Here is a 23,608-nt window from a genome sequence, read left to right as displayed (position 1 = left end):
TTGTGAATTTTTCCATTAGAGGATACTGGCTGCCTGCACCAATCAGGCATTTTACATGGAACTCTGCCTATTGTTCTGTTTTGTCTGGCAAAATCTTTCCCATACTTTTATTTTCCTTTCAGCTTACGCTAAAAATCTGTAAGAAGGGACAAAAGCCAAGATGTGCTTGTTATCCCTTGTGAAGAATTTTTTTAATACTAAAACAATCTTTTTATTTAAAAAATTTGCAGTGGAACCTAACTAAGGTCAAGATTTAATAATCTGCATTTAGTATTTTTTGACACTTCTGAAGTTTGGGAGGATCTGAGTAGAACACGTAGAGAAGAAATGTATAAGCAAAACGACCCTAACAGTTTGTTTTAAATAGGTTTTATTATTATTCCAGTATGGTGAGGCCAACAAATCAGAAGATGACTGTCATTAACAAGACAGTTGTTATTCACAGGTCCCAAGAGGAGCGGCTACAAATGGAAGGACCAGAGTTTATAAGGAAGCACAGTGGGGAAATAGGGAAAGCAGAGGCAGACATCTTTATTGTGGTTTTCATGGGGAGGAACAGGTGAGGCAGGGTAAACAGACTAGGTAGGTGTACAATCTGCTAGAGCAAGAATTTTGGTAGGCTCCAGAGTATAGGGGCTGTCTCTAGCTGTCTGGTACCTGGTCCTGAGATGATCAGAGCAGAGGAACATTGCCTCCTGGAGTGTAAGAGCCAGAGAGAGGAGGTGGTTCAAAGTGAGGCCTCTGGATTGGTTAGTTTTCATATGAAAAGCATGCTCCAGGGCAAGTCCTTTACAATCTTTGGGATAGTAAAGCCTTGGGAAGGGCGGTTTCCTCCCGTCAACAAGGCCCTAGATGCCAGAGCATCAAGAACAAAGCAAATAAGAAAATACAGTGAATATCCAATTTAGCAACAAAATAAAATGAAGGTGTATTGATTTTCTATTGCCAGATAACAAGTTACGTATAGACCTAGTGACTTAAAACAACCTAAGTTATTGAGCCAGGGCTGGAAGGTCATCTGAGGCTTAGGGTCCTCTTCCAGCTCTCTGGTTGCTGGCAGAATTCAGTTCCTTGTGATTGTAGCACTGAGGTCCCCATTTTCTTGCTGGCTCCTGGGCTGAGGCTGCTTTCAGCTCTCAGACCACTCTTTGGTTCTAGCTACTGTGGCTGCTTTCTTCTTCCAGGCCAGCAGGAACATGCCTCTCTCTGACTTCTGTCTCAGACTTTAAGACCATAAGAATTCACCTGATTAGATAAGGCCCAACCAGGGCAGTCTCCGTTTACCTTAACTCATCTGTTAAGAGACCTTAATTGCATCTGCTGAAGTCCCTTTTGCCATACATTATAACACAAAGTGAGATCCCATCATATCCACAGCTCTTGCCCCTACTCAAGAGGAAGGGATTATTCAAGGCGCAAGTCATCTTAGAATTCTGCCTACCATCGAAGAAAATTATGTCTCCAGAAACAAAATTGAAAAATAGCTGTCTGAAAAGGTTTTTCCTTTCCATCTGGGATGTCTTCTGTATTTAAAGTGGGTTTGTATTGAAAATTTGCATCAAATAACACACAATCTCCCAGCAGAGGGAATGGACACTCCCTTTGAAAGATTGACTGACTCCTGTGACTCATCCTTGAGGTGACCTCAGGACCACCAATAGTGCAAATATCCAAGAGGGCTGGTGAGGGTCCCCTGGATAGTGTGCTCAATGGCTTTAGTACATTATGAGCAGCAATACCCTGAGCAACAGCTGAAAGCTTCTCCCGTTAAAGGAGTTGGGTACCAAGAGTACACTCAATGGAGTAGACATTAGAGAGTACATGAAAGACAAAGAGGAGACTGAGGGTCTGATTGGGACTGCCCTTTCCCCCCCCGTCCATGGCTCCCAGACACGCATTTTTCAAGTTCCATAAATTATCCACACTCTGGGGCTTTAATGCGTCAGTCCATCTGAGGCTGAGAATAGTTTAAAGATGGTAGAAAAGGAAATATGGAAGAAATGAGGAGTGTCCAGTTCATGTTTGCATTTACTGTGTAGAAGATTTAGAATTTTAATTTTTCCCAGCTTTGCTTCCAGTACTCTAAGGCCTCACTGAGAACCAGTATATGCATTCAATGTGTGGAATGTTATTTTAGGCTGTTTCTGAAATCTGTAAGGAATATTGAGTAAGGTAGAGAAAAGCAATGTTCACTTATTAGACATGTCTGAATGGCTCTTCCCAAATGGCATGGTCCCCCTCACTCCACCCTTGAAACAATCTGAAAGGCCATGTTATAATTAATCTTAAATAATTTGGGATAATTAGGTCAATCCTGGGCCCAAAAATTCTTAACAAGAATTCTGTACAGAAATATAGTTATAATTAAGCATTAATCAGGCTGCACTTTTGCCCACTTCCTTGTAACAGAAAGTCAGGTAGACCTAGACACTGACTATCTGTATCCCTGTTGTTCTTATAGAGAGCATCTCTGAGGTTAGAATCACAAGGCTTTTGCTTAAAAATTGCTTAAGATGCGGCCGGGCGCAGTGGCTCACGCCTGTAATCCCAACACTTTGGGAGGCCGAGGCGGGCTGATCACGAGGTCAGGAGATCGAGACCATCCTGGCTAACATGGTGAAACCCTGTCTCTACTAAAAATACAAAAAATTAGCTGGGCGTGGTGGCATGCGCCTGTAGTCCCAGCTACTCGGGAGGTTGAGGCAGAAGAATGGCATCAACCCGGGAGGTGGAGCTTGCAGTGAGCCGAGATCGCACCACTGCACTCTAGCCTGGATGACAGAGCGAGACTCTGTCTCAAAAAAAAAAAAAAAATTGCTTAAGATGCTTTTCAGATCCTGAATTCCAGTGGAACAGCTGACACCAACCAGTTAGAAGACCCTCACAGAGGAACCGAATCAGTATGAGAATACAGCGTCTTCATCTTCTTGTCCAATGCCTTCACCCTGCACTCTTCGATCAACCACTGATCTCCACACTTTGGTCCACTCTAAAACCCTAACCCTAAAACTCCTCAGGGAGACAAATTTGAGGTTTCCTCCCATCTTATTCAGCGGCCCTGCAATAAACCCTCTTTCTCTGCTACAACTGGCTGTCTCAGTGTACTGACTTGCTGGCTGCCCATCAGGCAGCGAACCTATTACGGTTACAGCCATTACTGGCATCTAGTGGTGGAGGGTCAGCGATGCTGCTAACATTTCACAGTGCATCCAGTAGCCCCCACGACAAAACGTCAATAGTCCTGAGGTTGAAAAACTGTGGACTAAACCAAACCTCAGAACCTGCTCAGGGTGTGTGACTTTCATTTAGGCCAAACTCATCCCTGCGATGGCAGGTCAAGAATAGACTGAGTCCCTAGGAGCTTAGGACACTGCTGCCCCTCCTCATGCCTCTTGCCCAAGGAGTGCAAATGCTCCCTGCTCTCCATAGATGCCGGCCCCGAAGCAAACTCAAGACACTGGGTCTAGAAACACAACTTCCCATAGGGGCAGGACAAAGCTGCCTTCGCCCCTGGCCTGCTGACCTCCAGGGGCTGGTGGGAAGGAAGCAGCATTCCAGAAGCATTAGCTAATTACCGCCCTCTCCAGGACTGCATTCCTTGTCACAGACGCAAAACCTAATAAATCACAGTATATGTTCCTGCTTTTCACTTTCAGGAGAAAAAAAGCAAAAATCCATCAAAAGAACTAATAGAAGGGACTCTGTACACTTCTAGGTTGGTTATGCAGAAGCAATTTAAAGTGGATAAGCTTGAATTGAATATGCCTTTCTCATGAACATTATTTTGTAGATTTATGTAGATTATGTTATGTTAGGTAAGTTCCAGAAAAAAAGAAAATAGTTTATCTTTTGGGGAAGGTGGGGGAGGAGGTTGTGAGTTGTAAAACTAAACATCCTAAGTGTTTCTGGTTATTCACATCTCTGAGTAAGGGAAATACTGCTTGGACTCCTTGCTCTGTGACCTTGGGCATGGTGCAGTGGCTTCCGAGCCTGACCAAACGGGTGTGAAGCCTTATCAGCTGTGTGTCCTTGAGCATGTTTCTTAACTTTTTCATGCCTCAGTTTCCTTATCTGTCAAGTGGAGATAATGCTAGTGCTTATATATAGGGCTGCTGTGAGAATTAAGTGAATAAATATTTATAAGGTGGTTAGAATAGTTCTTGACCTTTAGTTAACGTTGCCTCAATGTTTGTTGATTAATTCTGAAGTCCTTTATCAGCTCAGCTGTAACACCCTGTGAGTCAATGGTTCTTTTCTGTTGCCTTCGACAATATTATGTAATCAAAATTCTGACCCCAAATGCTGACCTGGGAGAAAATGCCTGATTCGGAATGAACCAATAGCAGCCCCATTATATTTTCTTTTACTTGGCTTTCTGAGCAGCAGTCACATTTAAGGCCTTGCCATCAATAAGGGTGAAACACAGAGGTGTTTGATTTAGCTGACTTTTGTCAGAAACTTGATTCACTGGACACTGGTTGAGTAGCCTCATTTTGGCTGAGGTTTTCATCTGAGGCTTTCTCTGTTTCCACTAGATGGCATATCAGTTTCTTCCATTGTGTTTCTGCTGATTCCTGCTCCTCTTGGGTATACATCAATGCTCTTGTTCTGGTTTGGAGGAAGGCTGGTGCTGGAGAAGCTTCTAGAAGGAGCATGGAAACAGCCCCATTTAGCCCCAGGGATACAGAGACGTGGGGAGGTGAGATACAAGGCTCAGCCAACCTGGAATGGTGCAACAGTCCCCTTTACTCCCCGGCCAGTTAAACCCTGGATTGCACCAAAATGACAGGCTGAGGGTCATCAGCTGTGGTCCTGCTCCGTTCCTGATGAAAAGAAAAGTGGCCCCAAGGCAATCCTGAGGACACTAAGGCAGTGGGAAGAAAGATAACCTGCCCCCGCTACATCATGCTTGGCTCGAGGGGACTGCCAGGTGCCAGCCTCCCAACCACACAAAACCAGGATCCAACCCAGCTCCCTTAGAAACAATCAGTGCCTGCCACTTCTTTCCAAGTCTTCTGGTCTCACAGCCTCCTCTGCTGGTGAGAGGCGACAGGAGTTTGTCAAACAGGGTGAATGACATATGTCCAGCATCCACCTGTTGTCTCAGTTATTAATAATGCCTCTTTTACTCTCAAAAGTGGCCCAGTTTGGAGAAGGAAGTGTGTGGTTCATCCTGCACTTAGCATCTTCTGAAATGCTGCAGTTGGGAGGTAGATTCAGTTACCTGGAGTGTGGATGTCCCTATGCATGGGAGGGGAAGTGGGCAGAGCAGGGCTGCAGCCTGGGGACTTCTACCAGGTCAGTTGGCAGAATTAGAATCTCTGCTCAGAAAGCCCTCCATGAGCCTGGCTGTGGAAGGGCACTATGCCTGATGCCCTTCCCTGCCCTTCCCCGCCTAGTGCAAGCCTGTGGGTGCAGCCAGAGGTGGGATGTGCAAGGTAGGCATAGTGGGTGACCTGAGCACTGGTGCTCCAGTGAGTGAGGGGTGGCAGAGCTGAGCATTGTGGGGTGAACAGGAGGTGATGACTTAAATACTATGTGGAATAGAGAAAATGAAGACCTGGGGAAAGACTGAGAGTTTGCAGCCAACTCACTGATTGGCCTTGGGCAAGTTATTTTTTAGAGTCTTTCTTTCATCATCTGTTAAATGATGGTGTTGATAGATCGTGGCAGTGTTTTGGAGGAAAAGGAAGGATAAGGTGTATATCATGTCTTGTGGATTCTATTTCCCAGAACCTTAGTAGGTGTACTGCATAACAGCCTGCATTAATATTATCATATCATTACTATCATAATACCATTAATTTCATTGCATTGCAGGTACTGTGGCTGAACCTGAGCTCCAGACCTTTGAGATCCTGATGGAATTACAGAGGGTACTTACATAGGGAGCAGTACAAACCAGCTCATATAAGGTGTAATGAGTTAATCATGTAATATGGAGGATGTTACTAATGTAATATGTAATGTGAATTATTGTGATATGTAGTGTGTATCAGTATAATTTGTAGTGTGTTAGTAATGTAATATGGTTTCTGCTGCAGTAGTTTGCTGTCTACTAAGATGGAGGACTTACATGGATATCTGGGGCAATCTCCATCCAAATGAGCCATCCAGCTATGAGCATGCAAAGCAAACATTTCCTCCCAAATGTCCACTTATATTTATTGCTTTCATGAGACAGATGAGGCTTCATGGAGTGAAAAGCTTTAAGCACCTTTTATGGATTCACACAGAGCTCTCTGAAGGATGGGAAATGCACCTAGAAACCACACAGCAGGGGGAACAAATGAAAGAGAGGCCTCAAGACAGAACTCACCTGGAGGGAAAGAGGAGTTGGACAAGCTTCCCCAAGCCCAGCACTCAGGTCTAAGAATTGAAACCAAATGATCTTTTTCCTCACAGCTAGATATAATAGCACATCACCCTTAATTCCAAGTTATCAATGGGTCTTACCTCTACTCCGCTCTCCTGCTAGATCCAAGCTCCAGGAGGGCAGTGACCCTGTCTTGACCTGCACCTGCATCATCTCCTTCACCCAGCCAGAGCCTGTTACTTGTGGGTGCTGATGAGCATTGAGGAATGGCTTGCTGGGCCATGTGAGTTGTCAAGCACTGACATTGCTTCACCCGTCTCCCTGGTCAGCCATGTGGGCTGTAGTAGAGCAGCTGTGGGGGTGACCCCAAAGGACCAGGACCCCACTGGGTAAGCACAGCACAAAGGGGATGTCTGTGGGCCGTGAAGCAAGCTGGGGTGAAGAACATGGAGAACTTCCCAGGCAGCCAAGGGGCCTGTGCTGGCCTGGGAGGGAGCTGCCTTTGGGGGAACTGTCAGCTCTTTGAGAAACCAGCATTGTCTAGATCAGCTGCAGGTGACAACTAGGACTGGAGGTGACCAGGAATATTAGAGTTGGGGACTCCAGAAAGAATGAGCTTCCTTCAACCAGGCATCAGGATGTACATATTAATATAATGTGCAATGTGCATTAATGTAATGTGTAATGTGTTAATCATATATTCCATATAATTACATTATATGGAATGTGTTATTAATGCAACATGTAACATAATATATAATATTTAATATGTGTGCAGTATGTATTATGCACATATAATATGTAATATGGATGTAATGTGTTATGTAATGTTGAGTGCATTATGAATGTAATATATAATGTGTATAAATATAAGATGTAATGTGTTAATCATGTAATATGGAAGGTGAGAGGCAGTGTGCATCACTGTGATATGTAGTATGTGTTAGTGTAATTTGCAATGTGTTATTAATGTAATTTGTAATGTGCTGTCAATGTAGCATGTAATGTGTATTGATGTAATATTTAATGTGTGTTAATATAAGGTGTATTAATGTCATGTGCTAATAACAGAATAGGTAACGTCTATTAATATATTACATAATGTATATTGCTGTAACATGATGGAGTGTGATATTAACATAATGTGTAATGTAAGCTGGATGTAATTAGAATTAGAATGACTATGAGAACTTGGCCTTGGCCAGATGACCTGTCCTGGCCCAGCTTTTTTCTCAAAGGCCAAGTGGAGACAAAATCACAGGTACAAGGTCTTAGGGAATGACCTGGACTTTCCACAGCCAAAGGGAAAGTCCACAGGAACTAAAGTGGGAACCACCCCCACTACACACACACACACCACTATATTTTCAAGGAACAATAACTTGTAAATCACTTTGCTCTATAACTCTTATATGAAAATTACTACTAAAAGCTTTCAAAATAGTGAATACTTTAAAGGCCCTTTCAAAAGAGTAAACCTTTTAGCTGTCTTCTGGGAGCAAGAGGAAGACATAGGTAGCTAGCTAGATAGGTGGATCAATAGAGATAGATTGATTGATTGATTTACTATTTATACATCTGTGTACATTTCTGTGTATGTGTCTGGTGTTTTCTTTTCATCAGGGTTTTTTTCAATGTCAGCATTATTGATATTTGAGGGAGGAGAGTTCTATGCTGAGGGGAGCTGCCCTGTACATTAGAGGATGTTTAGCAGCATCTCCAGCCTGGCCTCCACTCACGAGATTCCAGGAGTGCTTCTCCACCTGTGACAACCAACAATGTCTCCAGACAGTGCTAAAGTAGAGGGCCCCTGCCAAATGCAAAATCACCCCCAGCTGAGAACTCTTGCTCTACATTCTAAGGGGGACCACAGTAACATGTTTAGGAGCACAAATCCTGGAGCTCCACAGCCTTGGTTCAAACCCACACATACCAGCCTGTGACCTTGGGCAAGTTAACCTATCTGTGCCTTGATGTCCTCATACGTAAAATGGGGATGATAATAGTATATCCCTCTCCATGCCTTTGCTCTGAGGACTCAACGTGTTAAGATGTGTGAAGCCTTTGTTACGGACCCTGACACAAAGAAAGGATTTAGCTCTTGTTCTTCTAAATCCCTAAAGCCACAGAATGGAGAAGGAAGGAAAGAGAATTTTGCATCTATAAGCAACCAAGAAGAAAAGTGAGGAGGAAATCTGGACATGTGCTTTGATTCTTAGCCAGTGACTCCTTGTGCCTGGAGAGCTGTAATCTGACGGAGTTCGCATGAAATGGCATCTTCTTGAATTAGAACTGGATTTATGAAAACAAAATTATTTCAATAATAAGAGGGTGGTTATCAGTTGATAGATATGCAGTGTTTGGCAAATAGCTAATTTGGGTGATACTGATCCTTCCAATCGTTCTTTATAATTAGTAGCATGAGGTTAATCCCAGCTTTGTCTTTCCCCAGACCCTCTTCCTCCTGCAGGTGCAGGGTCTGCTATTTCCCCCTGTTGTTAAGATCCATGGAAAGGAACCAGGCTCTGGGGCAGAAAGTCTTCACTATTCCACTCTCACTGGAAAATGGAAAAATCCTGATAATGTAGGAGTGTGGTTCAGTTTTAGAATCACGGCTTCTTTTTTTTTCTCTCATTGTTGCACTCTTGTGACCTTACAAGGGTCTATCACAGCATTTGGTGAACTCGGAGTAGCAAGGAAAGTATCCAAAAGCCAATGAGGGTGCCCGGAGGGGCACAGAACATGGGCCTCTGTGAGGTCCAGTCAGTGCCGATGCAATTTAACGGGCTCCAACCCGGTGTGTGTCTGAAGAGGAGAAAGCGGCACTACAGCCGTCTGGCTTCAGGGAGGGTGAGGGGGCAGGGGTGGAACAGATTGCTTTCTAACTTGGAGCTTTTGCTTTCCAGCCAGCCCAAACTCTGATGGTAAGAGCAAGCAGCATGTTCCAGGCTTGGGGTGTGTGTGTGTGTGTGTGTGTGTGTGTGTGTGTGTATGCATTTAAAATAATCCAAGTTCCCCAACCACCCTCTTAATGGTACCACTAAAGTGGTAAGAGGCTTGACTTTTCCTCGAATATACATTTCCTGGGAAGAATGAGGAACTCTGCAAAGGTCAGTGTCACCATCTGGACTCCAACTGACTTGGCAAGTAAAACATACAAAGAATGCGGGTCTTTACTACAATCGATTGCTTTTGGCATGCAGATGAATAAGAAAGAGCCAAATTTTATAATTGCTGGTAAATCTGTAGATGATCAACACTGAAACCTTTGTGACTCCTTTCTTTCATTTATCACCATTTGTCATATTCTGCTTCCCATGTTTTTGGAATGATGACCAGATGGAAAGCAGACTGCAGCCATCAGGCAGGTGAAAAACAGATGGCCCAGGAGGGAAAGAAACCAGAAAGCAGGCAGGCAAGGTGGCCCAGCCTAAGGCCCAGCCAGGCCATTTCAGGCACCAGGGCCCAGGTGGAGTCCAGAGACTGTCCCAACACTGTCAGAGCTTGACTTTGTCCCCAGCATCACTATCAATGCTAGGGCACAGGTCGCCTTTATTTATCCAGGGAGAAGTGCGAGACAACATGATGAGAAAGGCAGGCTTAGAAGTCGACTGTGCTTCTGAATTCCAGTCTTCTTGGTTGTGGCTGAGTAAAGGTGGATGTGCCTGTTCTAAAACTTCTGAACCATAAGAACGGTAAGTGCTTTATACTCCTGTTCATCTGCATTTACTGATTCTCTATGGTTTTTTGTACATTACAAAGAAAGGGAGTCTTCTGTGTCTCCTCAGCCACTCATGAATCCCTTAACAATAAATGTGAAAGTGCACACACAAGCACAACAAGGCTAAAGTTGAATTTGAACTTCACGCTTCTCAGAAGTTGATCCCAGAGCTCCTTGGAAGGAGGGGCTACAGCCCAGATGTTCCCACAGTAAACTTCAGGTACTTGAGGAAGTCTTCTGGATAAGATGCCATTATTTATTATCTCCCATCAGGAAGAATTGACTCTGATAAAACCACATTAGGACACTGTCTCTGGGAGGAAATGTTTCTTATTTTTTTCTAAATATTAGTTCTGGGGGTACATGTGCAGATTTGTTATATGGATATGATGCTAAGGTTTTGGCTTCAATTGAACACGTCACCCAGGAAGTAAACATAGTACTCAACTGGTAGTTTATCAGTCCTTACTCTCCTCCCTCCCTCCCCGTGTTTGGAGTCCCCAGTGTCTGTTCTTCCTGTCATTATATCAATGGGTACCCAATGTTTAGCTCTCATTTATAAGTAAGAACACGTGGTATTTGATTTTCTGTTTCTGCACTAATTCACTTAGGAGAATGGCCTCCAGCTGCACCCATGTTGGTGCAAAGGACATAATTTTCTTTTTTTATGGCTGCATAGTATTCCATGGTGTATTGTACCACATTTTCTTTATCCAATCCACCATTGATGGGCATCTGGGTTTATTCTATGTCTTTCCTATTGTGAATAGTGCTGCAATAAACACGTATACGCATGCAAAGCTGAAGCCCAGTTTCTTCTTTTATGCCAGGTTTTCTCTTCTCTTTATTGAACAGCCTCACTGATGTTGAACAGAGCAGCTCAAAAATAATCCCATTTCACCCAATCAATAAAATGTTTTTCTTTATGTCATTTCCTTCTGTCCTGGGTAGGGCAAGAAATGTTCTCAGATTGTCAACAATCGAGGGATCATAGGTTGTTCATCTTGGAGAGCACGATTGACATGGATCAGATAAAAGACAAGACGAAAAGGGAGAGGAGAAATAGAAGCAGATCAAAGACAAAAAGGAATAGGAGGAAGAATCAGAAAGTGGGGGCCCAGAGGCTGCTGTGGGGTCACAGAGACAAAGGGGGTTGTTCCTCATACCTTCTCTTTGCAGGGAATACCTGGGAGTCTAAAAACCTTTGTTCAAATAGTAACTCTGTCATATATCTTTTTTACATGATTTTTGATAGTTATTCAGTCTCTCTGAACCTCACAGCATTATTATTATTATTTTTTTACCACACAGCATTATTGGGAAAAGGGGTATGCCATGAAAGTCCCAAGAAGGAGACAGGTATCCCATACTTGTTGAATTTGCAGCTAACAGCTATTGAAATGGCCACCGGTACCATCAGATACTGTCCACGATTACCATGTTCTAAAATGGCCCCTAACCCCAGGAAAGGTACAAACATAAACTTCAAAATTGAATTTGAATAATATGGCCGTTTGCACTTAAAGATGACTCTATTTTTAAAAATTCTTAGAGCAATATTTTAAATTTTAAGGTTTATATTTCATTGAAAATTTGTAAACTATGGCAAACTATGACAATAAAATTGTTGTAAAAGAAGAAATCATCACATAGTTGAGTTTAAAAAAAAAGAAGCAGGAGGAAGAAGAGAAGAAAAAGACAGAGATGAAGAAGAAGGAGAAGAAGGAGAAGCAGGAGTAGAAGGAGAAGTTGGAAGACATGGAGGAGGAGAAGAGAAAGAGGAAGGAGGAGGAAAAGGAGGAGGACGAGGAGGAGGAGAACAATAATAATAACTGTAGCAATCAGTCTTGGGTTAATTATTTTGCCCTCAATGCATTAAATCTAGAGAGAACTGTGCAAAAATGCCCCAAAGAGGAAGGTTATTTGAGAGGTAAAGAGCCAGCTAAGAAACAGATAATCTACTTTCTCCCATCTCCTCATTGCTACTCTTCAGGAAAGCAGTGTCTGCATGACAAGGGAGAGAGGCTGAAGAGGATGGGTGAGCAGGGCACCATGTCTACCAAATGAACGCATGTAGGCCCAGTCCACATGATAGCCCAGTGTTTTCCAGTGGGTGCCCCAGTAAAACACGAATCCTTTAAGGAGTTCTCTGAGAAAAGATTCTGGACAAACGTATTTGGGAAATGCCACAAACCATGTTCCTCTTTTCCAGTGCTCATTAGCACATCAAAGGCTCTGATAAGTCCTGAGGATAAAAAGGATACTGGGTTTGTTTGTTATCCCTGAGGAGCTAGGATTCCCTGGTCACCTTTTGGGAATCACTGGACTGACAACAACAGTATATAAAGTTAACACATCCCATTTGTACACCACTGTAGCGTTTACAAAAAGTGTTCACCTATTATAAGTTTATTTAATCTTCCTTCCAATACAGTGAAAGAGATTTTATGATGACTTCACTTTCCATTTCACAAATAATGAATCTGAAGTCCAAATGTTTAGGATGGCCAGGCACAGTAGCTCATGCCTATAGTCCCATCACTTCGGGAGGCCAAGGTGGATGGATCACTTAAGCCCAGGAGTTTGAGACCAGTGTGGGCAATATGGCAAAGATCCATCTCCAAAAAAAAGAAAATTAGCTCGGCATGGTAGGGTGTCCCTGTAGTCCCAGTTACTTGGGAGGCTGATGTGGGAGGATCATCTGAGCTCAGGGAGGTCGAGGCTGCAGTGATCTGTGATCCTGCCACTGCACTCCAGCCTGGGTGACAGAGTGAGATCCTGTCTCAAAAATAAATACATAAATAAAAGTTTAGGTAACTTGTCAAGATCACTCAGTGAGTAGGAAAGCTAATGTTAAGGCCCCAGCGTCCTAACACTTTTTCTTGTTAGAAGAATATTGAGAGGTTAATTCAGGGTGTTGAAAACGCTCTTTTCCTGAGGGGTCCATTTACTCTTTCATTCATCTGCTCAGGACACATTTGTTCTTGGATGTGTAAGAACCTGGGATAGGCTCTGAGTCTCCAGAGGCTATAAAAGATAATGCGGTTTCTCAATGAGAAATGCCTCATAAGTGTTAGGTGCCTAGACTTGGGTTCTTCTCTTAAAGTCTTATTTAACTGACTTTCCCATATTTATGATTTAGCCATGATAATGCATTGTAAATATGAACTTTTGCATAGTACATGTAAGAGCAACTCAAGAAATACATATTTTGTTGTATTAAATTGCAGGTACCGTATATTTCAAGAACAACATGCAATTTACTTAAATTGAGTACAAATTATTTGCATTTACTGACTTCATGCCAGGGTCAAGGCTAGCTGTATAAGCCAGGTGAACTCACTCACTCTTAACAACAATCCCACCAGAAAGGTTTAGCAATTCTGTTTTGTAGATGAGAGAACTCAGGCTGGGAGGGAGGATGCTATCACTTGTCTAAGATGACAGTTACTAAGTAGAAGAGCGGGATCTGATTCAAGACTGCCAATTTTAAATCCAGAGCTCTCCAAATCCTGCCATGCAGTCCTACCAGGACAAGCTGTGTAATTTGTGGAGCCCAGGACAAAATGAAAATGCAGGACCCTTGTTTACACAGTATTAAGAATTTTAGGATGGCCAGCTGGGCGCGGTGGCTCACACCTGTAATCCCAGCATTTTGGGAGGCCGAGGCAGGCAGATCACTTGAGGTCAGGAGTTTGAGACCAGCCTGAGCAACATGGCAAAACCCCGTCTCTACTGAAAATACTAAAACTAGCCGGGCGTGATGATGCAGGCCTGTAGTCCCAGCAACTCGAGAGGCTGAGGCAGGAGAATTGCTTGAACCCAGGAGGCGGAGGTTGCAGTGAGCCAAGATGGCACCACTGTACTCCAGCCTGGGTGACAGAATGAGACTCTATCTCAAAAAACAAAAAAAGAAAAAAGAATTTCAGGATGGTGCCATCAGGGCATTAAACCAAGCGCAAAGCTCTTCTGAGCATGGGCCCCTGTGCAGTGGCACAAGTCGCAAACTGATGAAGCCTGCCCTGCATCCCACCAGTCCACACACCAAACATGAGTTCCTTTCCTTGAGAGGGTAGGTGAATCTTTCTAAAAGATTCACCTCACAGGTATGTTCCAGAAGACAGGTTCTTTAGTGTTCACTCACAGTTTTGTCAAATATATGATTTCTTCTCAATGAGAAGTAACTTTGAGCATTCGGTAGATGCAATGAAAGACATTTTCTCACAGTACAGCCCTAGAAAAAGGCATCCAATGGGCCACTTCCCCAAGCTTCTGAGTGTTTCGGAGGAGGATTTGCTTTTCTGTTTCTGCTGATAGGTGAGGGTCTTGTCCAGCGAAATACAACCTTGTTGGTTTTATTGCTTGAAGATCAGAGAATGTAGAGCAAAGGGAAGATGAACTGAGTCCAAGTTTCATCTAGAAGTGGTTTCCAGAAACAGAAATGGACACAGGATGTCTGAAAACAGATTTCCAATGTAGCTCTCCATTTCCACTTCCTGATAAACTCATTGGAATTATCTTGTTTAAATCTGGCAAAACTCACCTTGTGTTTCAGTGGGGATTTCCTGGGGAGGTCATTCAATGTAGAAACAGTGCCAGCAGCACAAAGTGCCATGTCCTTTGTGCCCTTGTGTCTTTGTTCCTTCAATGCCAGAGAAAGGCTCCATGACACCGTCTTGCAAACAGATCCCCCCACCCCACCACTGCCAACCTGCACCCTCTTGGCTCCATGGAACTGTTGATTCTTGACATTGAGATACCATGTAGCAACTGCATTGCCTGCAGCTCTAGGCCCTGTTGGCACACAAACTGGGAGGTCACCGATCACAGGAATCCACTCCAGCAGGTGTCCCAGACACCATGTGCAATTCTGGGACATGAAGAGTTTTGGGATGAACAGTTCTGATCATCTGGGGCTTTATTGTTGGACTGGATTTTTTTATAGCAATAATTCCTTTCACTGATTCTAGAAAATGTCAACTTGCTGTGATGAAGGACATGCAGAGCCATCCTTACGTGTATTTCCAGTGTCAGTGGAGGTAGAATTATTATCTTCTAGAGCAACTGTTCTTAAATTTTAGGAAATGTAAAACCACCTCAAAGTAGTTGCATATTTCTGAGATGTACATCAAGATAGTCTAATTCCAGAGCTCTGAGCTAGGGCTCAAAACCTGGGGGTTTGACAAACATCTCTAGTAATTCTCAAGCAGGTGATGCCTGGCATATTACTTTAATCAATGCCCAAGAAAGCCTACAGGTTCTTGGATGCACCCTCATTGGCCAGTGTACATTTTTCCCCTCTGGGGAACAGCTTTCATACCTTGGCTGTATTCTGTGTTCCAGGAAAAGCAGTTCAATTCATCACACCTCACCCTGTATTCCAGTTCTTTCTCACCTGCTATGGGTTCTGGGAAGCCCGTGGTATCTCATGCTTCCTAGGATCTAGTTACTTTCAAAACAATAAGGGTTAATTCTGATAACAAATTCTCCATGGTTTCCTAGATATCTCAGGGACATTGCACTCTCTCTTTCCTCTCATGAGCCAGGTTTAAAAGGCTATGAAAAAGTATGACTCTAGATGGAAAAATCTGATCCAGACGTGGTTGGCTCAAAAAGTCAGAAACATTTTACAGTAAGGACGCTTCTTTCTTCTACATAACTCTTCTTCCTCTTCCACACAACTAAGGATATTGTCTATTTTTCCAGGAATTGGAGAATACAGAAGAAAGAGGACTGAAAGTAAATGGGGCTGAATAGAAAAAAATATTTTAAAGTATGAGTTCATAATAGCTGGAGCTGGTGAGTCACAGGGAGGAGCTAAGAAAAGTTTCTTCGTTTGATATGTAAGTGTAACCACCTTCCCAAGCAGAAATAGCACCATCTGCATCAACCATTCCCAAACTTTACTCCAAGAAAATTAAATGAGTTACAGGATTTACATTGCAGGGCAGTGGAGCGAGTCCCCAAAATTCAATGCTTGTTTTCCATGTAGTTAGTGCCCCCTAGTGGCCAAGAGGACCTTCCCTCGTCTTGGAGGCCCCTGCAATCAGATCTGTCCCTTGAATTAATGTTGAGTCCTTAGTTGCTTGTGAGATGACCAGGGACTGAAGACCGAGGTTGGGAATGGAAGCAACTTCACTGACTTGGGGGCATACTGTGTGCTAAGCATTTCCCATGGATTGTCTCATTAAATCCTTCAAAATCCGTGACAGGGTTACAATTAGGACCCCATTCTACTGTTCAGTAGTTGAAGTGCAGTTAAGTTCCTTGTCTAAGCAACCTGAGGGGAAGGATCGCAGAAAGATCCTGGGGTCATGGGCTCTCAGCACATGCCAAGAAGGAAAGGGAGAGAAGCTGCACCTCGCATTCCTCTGGGGGTGCCTCTTTACCAAGTCAGCCCTGCTGCACAGTGTTTCCCCTTTGCTGAAGGCTCCTGATGCATCTCCAACCCTTTCTTGGGATGAGCTGCAGGTGGCACCAGGAAACCTATGGCGTGGAGAGCCCTCAGGACTGAGTTTTTCCAGGGATAATTACTCTTGCAGCATTTGTTTTTTGTGCCTGATGATTTGATTCAACAAGAGTTGTTTTTCTCTTTCTATAAAACCAAAAACACTGCACCCATAGGGAGATTTCTCTGTTTTTTTCTCCCCACTTTTCTAGTCACATACAATGACCTATTGTTCAGACCCTTACAGGAGCCCCCTTTATGGTCTATGTCTATATGGAAATTGCTTTTCACACTAAAACTAGACTTGCACCAAGTCTATCCTGTAGGTAGTGGAGGTCACTTGTTTAATTTGAATTGTTGATTGACAATTAGAGCGCACTGGGAATTTTAGATAAGACCCTTCACCCAATCCATCCTGATGGAAGGGTGAGGGCCACAGTGTCTCATTCAATAATGTAGAAACTGGAGGTACTTAAATGGTGACAATTACGTCCAAATGATAAATGATTTGTGTAAAACCCTAGGGTTTTGCCTAGAGTAATATTAAACCTACTGCCAGAAAAACATTTAATGTCAGAAAGAAAATGCTGGAAATGAGCCGGCTTCACTCTATTTGCATGAGGCAGGCATGCTTGAGGATGAGGACATCTTGGTCCTTGCTGCATTAAGCTCGGCCTGGATGGTGCCAAGGAAAAATGGCTGAGACCAGGATGGTGGAGGTCACTACAAAGCTGATCTGCAGGCATCTCCTGCCCAAGAGTCCCCCTGAGCAACCATAGGATACAGGGCCCTGCCTTGGGCAGCTACAGAGAAATCACACTCACCCGCAGAGCTCCTGCTGCTTTCAGCAGCACAAGGTGTAGCAGTAGTGAGAACCGTCTTCAGAAAGGTGCTGACCTCTCATGTCACAGGGCAACTGGCTTGAAAAAGCCATACCTTGGCTTCAAAGGAGGCCAAGCATATAATTTTAAGGAGGGAATGAGAGGTGTTTTTAACTCTGTGTTTTAGACAGGCAAATCTGCACATGAAAGATTTGTCTTTCATTCACTTACATTTGTTGAAAGCCCAGTGGCTGTTGGAACGTTTAAGGACCAAACTCATACTGTAACTAAACAGCATGTACAGAATGAGGTCAGAAGGGGTCAGACATTGGGTCTTAGATTACTAAGAATCCCAAACTGCAGATGATCTGGCTGATGGACCAAACATCAGACCCAAATCCTTACAAGTACATATCACTAAACCGCAAATAGCACCAGTCTTAAAGAGAAGACAAATCATCAGGAAGAAATCAATGAAACCCACCACAACCACTAATAGATTCATTAGAAGGAGCCCAAACTCAAAACTCTGTGTTTTCTAAATCACCGGACATGGAATAAAATCGCATCACCAGAGCAGTCCTAGAACTGAGCTGGGCAGCAGTGTGACCTCACTTGGAGAAAGTTCCCAGGGTACAGAAGATCAGCATATTTTGCCTGACAGATCCTCAAGCTCAGTAAGACATTATTAGAGCACAGTAGCTGAGTATGCACAAGAACTGCATTCATTACAGAAGACTACCCTTTCTCTTTAAGTTAACAGAATTACCCTCCCAAAGCTCTATGCACTGGGGATTTAAGAACTCCAGTTTGCTGTAATGTTTTTTAACAAGATTGTGTGAGTCTCAGTGTGTGTGTGCATGTATGTGTGTGCCTTTTCTTTATAAGACTATTCTACCTCCTCCTTAGCACCTTTCACCTTTTCCCCTGAGCTTGCATCCATATTTCTCTGGATTGCTTAGACCCCAACCACCCCTAAAAATTTCAGTTTCTAGAAAATCCCATCCTCCAAGAAGCTTAAAGAATTTTGATTGCTTGCAAACAAACAAACAAACATAAAAGCACATGGTGGAAGACTCATATTCCCCTACTTTACAGAAAATAAGAAAAGGTGAAGCACCAATTACCTTCTCATTGACTCCTTCACCACGCTGTACAGCTATCCTTCCTCTGAAGACGCTGCTTGGTCATTACCTCACTGGGTTGGGAATCCAGCAATCCCACAGGGAGGCATGCTTCAACGTACCATGAAATGGGCTGATGCACCAGGAGCACAAGCCTAGGGGTTTCCCAGAGTGGTAGAAATTGAAATCAAAGGATTCTATACCATTGGTGAGGATTCACAAGAGAACATGGTCATTCTAATGACATTATGATGTCTTGATGGGATACTTCAGCCATTCCTTTAAGCTTACCTCCAGTCTCAACTTCAATCCTCTTAATCCTAGAAGCATTTCCCAACTACTATCCTCCCACCAATGTCCCAGTTTTCTTAAAATCAGATAGAGCAGAACACTTTCTGGAAACCCAGAAGAGATAGATTGTTACCCTATAGCTGCAAAAATTACTGTAATTTCTTACAGCCTGTTTTGGTAGATAGTATGGCCAATACTGTCTTGGTTTAAATAAGATGATGCAAATCAGATACAGAATGATTCCGCTTTTGAAAATGCCTAGCACACACGAAAGATGTTTGTGCAGTGAGATACTATAAGAATTTTTATTAATGACAGCTTTGCAATTAAATGTACGTTCACTAAATATGGAAACAAATGAGAACTAACAATAAAAAGGAGTTCCAAGAAAATTGTCACAGCATGAACTGAATGGACTCATACTGGGCCAGCACTTTCGGTCTTGGCATGAACAGCTTCATCATTCCAGAACTTTCTTGATTTCCAAGGTTTGTCTGAAAAACAAAACAAGATGACTTTGTAGAAAATGATTCATGGATCCACTAATATGGGCAAATGTGTCACTGTATCAGCCCATTCCAGAACCCCATGGTTATTCCACATTAGGTGGATCCTGACTGCCCACTGAGTGAAAGCCAAGACCCTCACTCAGGTCTCCCAACTCTAACCCTCTGCTCCAGCTTCCCCTAAGTTTTCTGACATTTTCAACAGGTTTTGCTGATCCCTTGTTCTGCATTGTTATTAAACCTTGCTTCTGCCTCCCTTAAGAATATTCACCCTCACTTCTCCACAAATTTATGTTCTCAACTTTCTTTAAGATCTAATGGAAAATAGGTTTCAAAAAGCACTCCTCTACCTTCCCTGTCACAATTTTACAATTCATTCTTTACTTACTGCCACTAACACTTACAGAAATAACATAAAATAACTATTATTCTTGCTTACATTTTATGGGAAACTGCTCCTCAATTTTTGCATATGTGTGAATATTTTGACTGTCCAGTAATTTCTTTGAATGCAAAGTCAGTGCATAATTTTATTAAAAATCACAGTGCCAAGGATAGCCTGGAAGCAGGATAGAGATTCCTCTCATGTTGATCATGACCTGCCAACCAATTTGTGTCTTGACTGCTCCATTCTCAAGCTGACTTCCAAGATCACACATCGTTCTCAGTCCACAAACAAGCCTTGATATCACCTTTCTTTAAAAGGTCTCTCCCCAGATTCTACATCATTTCCAACTGCTGCTCTTTTTTTCTGCTCTCTTTATATTACATCACAATGAGTCCAAAGAACTGTGTAAATTCTCACTTTATTTGCTCACTGCACATTCTCTATACCCACCTCCATCCACTTCATTCAAGATTTTGAAGACTACTCTGCTTAAGGTGTCCTACAGCTTCCATCTGGCCAAATACAGTGTTGAACTCTCATACTCCATCTTCTTAAAACTCTCATCACTGAGCATTAGAGACATGCAAATCAAAACCACAATGAGATACCATCTCACGCCAGTCAGAATGGCGATTATTAAAAAGTCAAGAAACAACAGATGCTGGCAAGGCTGTGGAGAAATAGGAATGCTTTTACACTGCTGATGGGAAGGTAAATTAGTTCAACCATTGTGGAAGACGTGGTGGCAATTCCTCCAAGGCCTAGAACCAGAAATACCATTTGACCCAGCAATCCCATTACTGAGTATATACCCAAAGGAATAGAAATTAATCTATTATAAAGATACATGCATGCATATGTTCACTGCAGCACTATTCACAATAGCAAAGACATGGAATCAACCCAAATGCCCATCAGTGATAGACTGGATAAAGAAAGTGTGTACATATACACCATGGAATATTATGAAGCCATATAAAGGAATGAGATCATGTCCCTTGTAGGGACATGGATGGAGCTGGACGCCATCATCCTCAGCAAACTAATACAGGAACAGGAAACCAAACACCATATGTTCTCACTTACAAGTGGCAGCTAAACAATGAGAGTACATGGACGCAAGGAGGGGAAAAACACACACTGGGGTCTGTCAGCAAGGGGCTGAAATGAGGGAGAGCATCAGGATAAATAGCTAATGCATGCTGGGCTTAATACCTAGGTGATGGGTTGATAGGTGTAGCAAACCACCATGGCACACATTTACCTATGTAACAAATCTGCACATCCTGCACATGTATCCCAGAATGTAAAATTTAATTTAATTTAATTTAAAAAACAAAAACAAAAACTCTCATCAGGCCAGGCATGGTGGAACACACCTGTAATCCCAGCTGCTCGGGAGGCTGAGGCATGAGAATTTCTTGAACCGGGAGGTGGAGGCTGCAGTGATCCGTGATTGAACCACTGCACTCCAGCCTAGGTGACAGAAAGAGACTGTCTCAAAACAAAAACAAAAGCAAAAACAAAAACAACACAAAACAACTCTCATTAGTATTTGACATTTGACTTTCAGGGGACCATACTCTGTAGATTATTCTCCCACCTTGTCAGTTGCATTGACTGGCATCTCCTCTTCTTCCTGACCTCTAAGCCCTCTTGTAGTCTTGACCGCAATATGTAAGCCATTTGTCTGAGCTTCTTTCAGGTCCCAGTCCCAACTTCAGTCCTTTTTGTTCTTTTTTTTTCAGATGGAGTTTTGTTCTTTTTGCCCAGGCTGGAGTGCAATGGCACGATCTCGGCTCACTGCAACCTCCGCCTCCCGGGTTCAAGTCATTCTCCTGCCTCAGCCTCCCAAGTAACAGGGATTATAGGTATATGCCACCATGACTGGCTAATTTTGTATTTTTAGTAGAGACAGGGTTTCACCATGTTGGTCAGGCTGATCTTGAACTCCTGATCTCCAGTAATCCACCCGCCTCAGCCTCCCAAAGTGCTGGGATTACAGGTGTGAGCCACCATGCATGGCCTTCAGTCTTTTTAACCCTAGAAGTGCTTCCTAATTTCCCCAATGTCCAAGTTTTTCCAGAAGCATATGGAGCTCAGTTCTAAGACCTTTCTCTATCTACACTTATTCCTTAGGTAATACTCTCTACTTGCATGCCTTTAATTACCATTTATGTTCTAATGGCTCCCCAGTTTATATTTCCATCCTTGACCTTTCCCATGATTCCTAGACTTGTGTATTCTACTTTCTACTTGACACCTCTGCTTGGGTGTCCAATAGACACACAGATTTATGACATAACAATACAAATGTTTTATTATCTCCCCCTTAGCCTACAAGATTCTATTGCTCTCCTCTGTCCTGTGTTATATGCCTTCTTTTGCAATGTCAGCTGAAAGGCTGGAAACTTTATCTGTCAGACTCTTCTGCCTTTCAGTTTCTGGTTGCAGCTGTATTCTGCTAACGAGGTGCACTAGTGAGAGATTTCAAAGATGAAAGAGCACAGAACATACTCTTCTTCCCCATGCATCAATGTAGGACATGAAAGCTTTGGCAGACAAGAGTTTTTGCGGTAGCTTCTGGGTGATCCATTCCAGTTACTCTTCTCAGTGCTGTAGGGCAGCACTAGTTTCCTTTACTTTCCTAATCTGAGTGGTAGCAACAACTTCTGAATTCACTGGCCCAAGCAGTGACAGCAGAACTAAATACTACTGGGCACCTTCTCTAAGCTGTGTTTCCTCAGCTAATCCAATGCTTTTGAAAGCACTTGATTCCCTTTATTAAACCACTTCATACTTAATACACCTGGAGTGGTTCCTTTTTTCCTGCATGAGTCCTCACTGATACGGCACCTCATCTCCTCAGTTAACACCACCACCATTTACCCAGTCGCTAAAAACAGAAACCTAGCAGTTATCCTTGACTCCTTCTTTCCCTTTACATCCCACATAAACACAGCGAAAAGTCAGGCTGGATTTTTCTCCAAAATATGTACTGAATCCCATTATTCTATGCTACCCCTGCTGTAACTACTCTAGTGAAATGCACGGTCTTCTCTCTCCTAAACAGTTTCAGTCATCTACTAACCAGCTTCCACTCTGGTCCCATGACAGTCTGTTATCAATATATTAGTCAGAGTAATCTTGTTAATATGCAAATAAGTTGCATCATTCTCCAACTCAAAACCATTCAATAGATTACCATCTCCATTCTGATAAGATCCAAACCCCTTACTTTAGCCGACAAGGTCTTGAAACTCCAACCTTTGCCTACCTGAATGGGCTCCGTCCTTCAACCATTACCCTGTTCCAGCTGCATTGGCCAAGTTAATTGTTAGTTTCCACCCACTGTGTATTTAATATTTTCTGTGCCTCCATTGCTTTTTCTCTATCCCTCCCCATGGCTTGTTCTCCCACTTCATTCAGATCTCAAAAATCACCTCCTCAGATCGACCTTTCCAGACCACCCCATCACTTTCAGTGCCCCTTCCCCTGCTTTTATTTTTCTTCATAATACATCCCATTATCAAAAATTTTATTTCTTCTTTATTAATTTTTTGAGGGGTTATCTACATTCTCCACTAAAATGTTAGCTTCAAGAGGACTTGGTCAGCTAGTTGGCTGCTGCATCCCATTACCTAGGAACTATGTGCACCTGGCACATAGCGGGAATTCTATAAAAAGTGCTTAAATACATATCAATTGGATTTCTTGCCCCTCTAATCAGAGAGCTTGAATTTTCCAGGAGGAACTGTTAGCTGATTTTCTCAGGATGTCCCCTCCCTTGACCAGCCACAATGATAATATCCTGGGGAAATCAAAAGGAAAGCTGGAGAACCCCGCAGGAGCACCTGTCAAGGGCTGAAACAGGATGGCACAAAGGCTCCTGAAAATGTGGCACAGTTAGCTCACAACTCCTCATGCCAATAATGGTGCACAAGGCACAGAGAAACCAAAGTGATGGAGTGGCACTGATTTTTGGTAAAGTAG

The 23,608-nt window shown here is 43.0% G+C and overlaps 1 non-coding gene across 1 annotated transcript; it reads right to left on the bottom strand.

The window, feature by feature from the left end:
- Nucleotides 1–542: 542 nt before the first annotated feature.
- LOC100459868 (uncharacterized) lies at nucleotides 543–21,847 on the bottom strand. Its single transcript, XR_010138885.1, has 4 exons — nucleotides 21,787–21,847; nucleotides 19,091–19,215; nucleotides 18,434–18,585; nucleotides 543–848 (listed from the first exon to the last, which is right to left on the bottom strand). It is a non-coding gene; the product is annotated as an uncharacterized LOC100459868 (transcript).
- Nucleotides 21,848–23,608: the final 1,761 nt, after the last annotated feature.

Source organism: Pongo abelii, chromosome 22 (assembly GCF_028885655.2).
Source record: "Pongo abelii isolate AG06213 chromosome 22, NHGRI_mPonAbe1-v2.0_pri, whole genome shotgun sequence".
In the NCBI taxonomy this organism is placed as follows: Eukaryota; Metazoa; Chordata; class Mammalia; order Primates; family Hominidae; genus Pongo; species Pongo abelii.
This window is presented reverse-complemented; position numbering and strand designations above follow the sequence as displayed.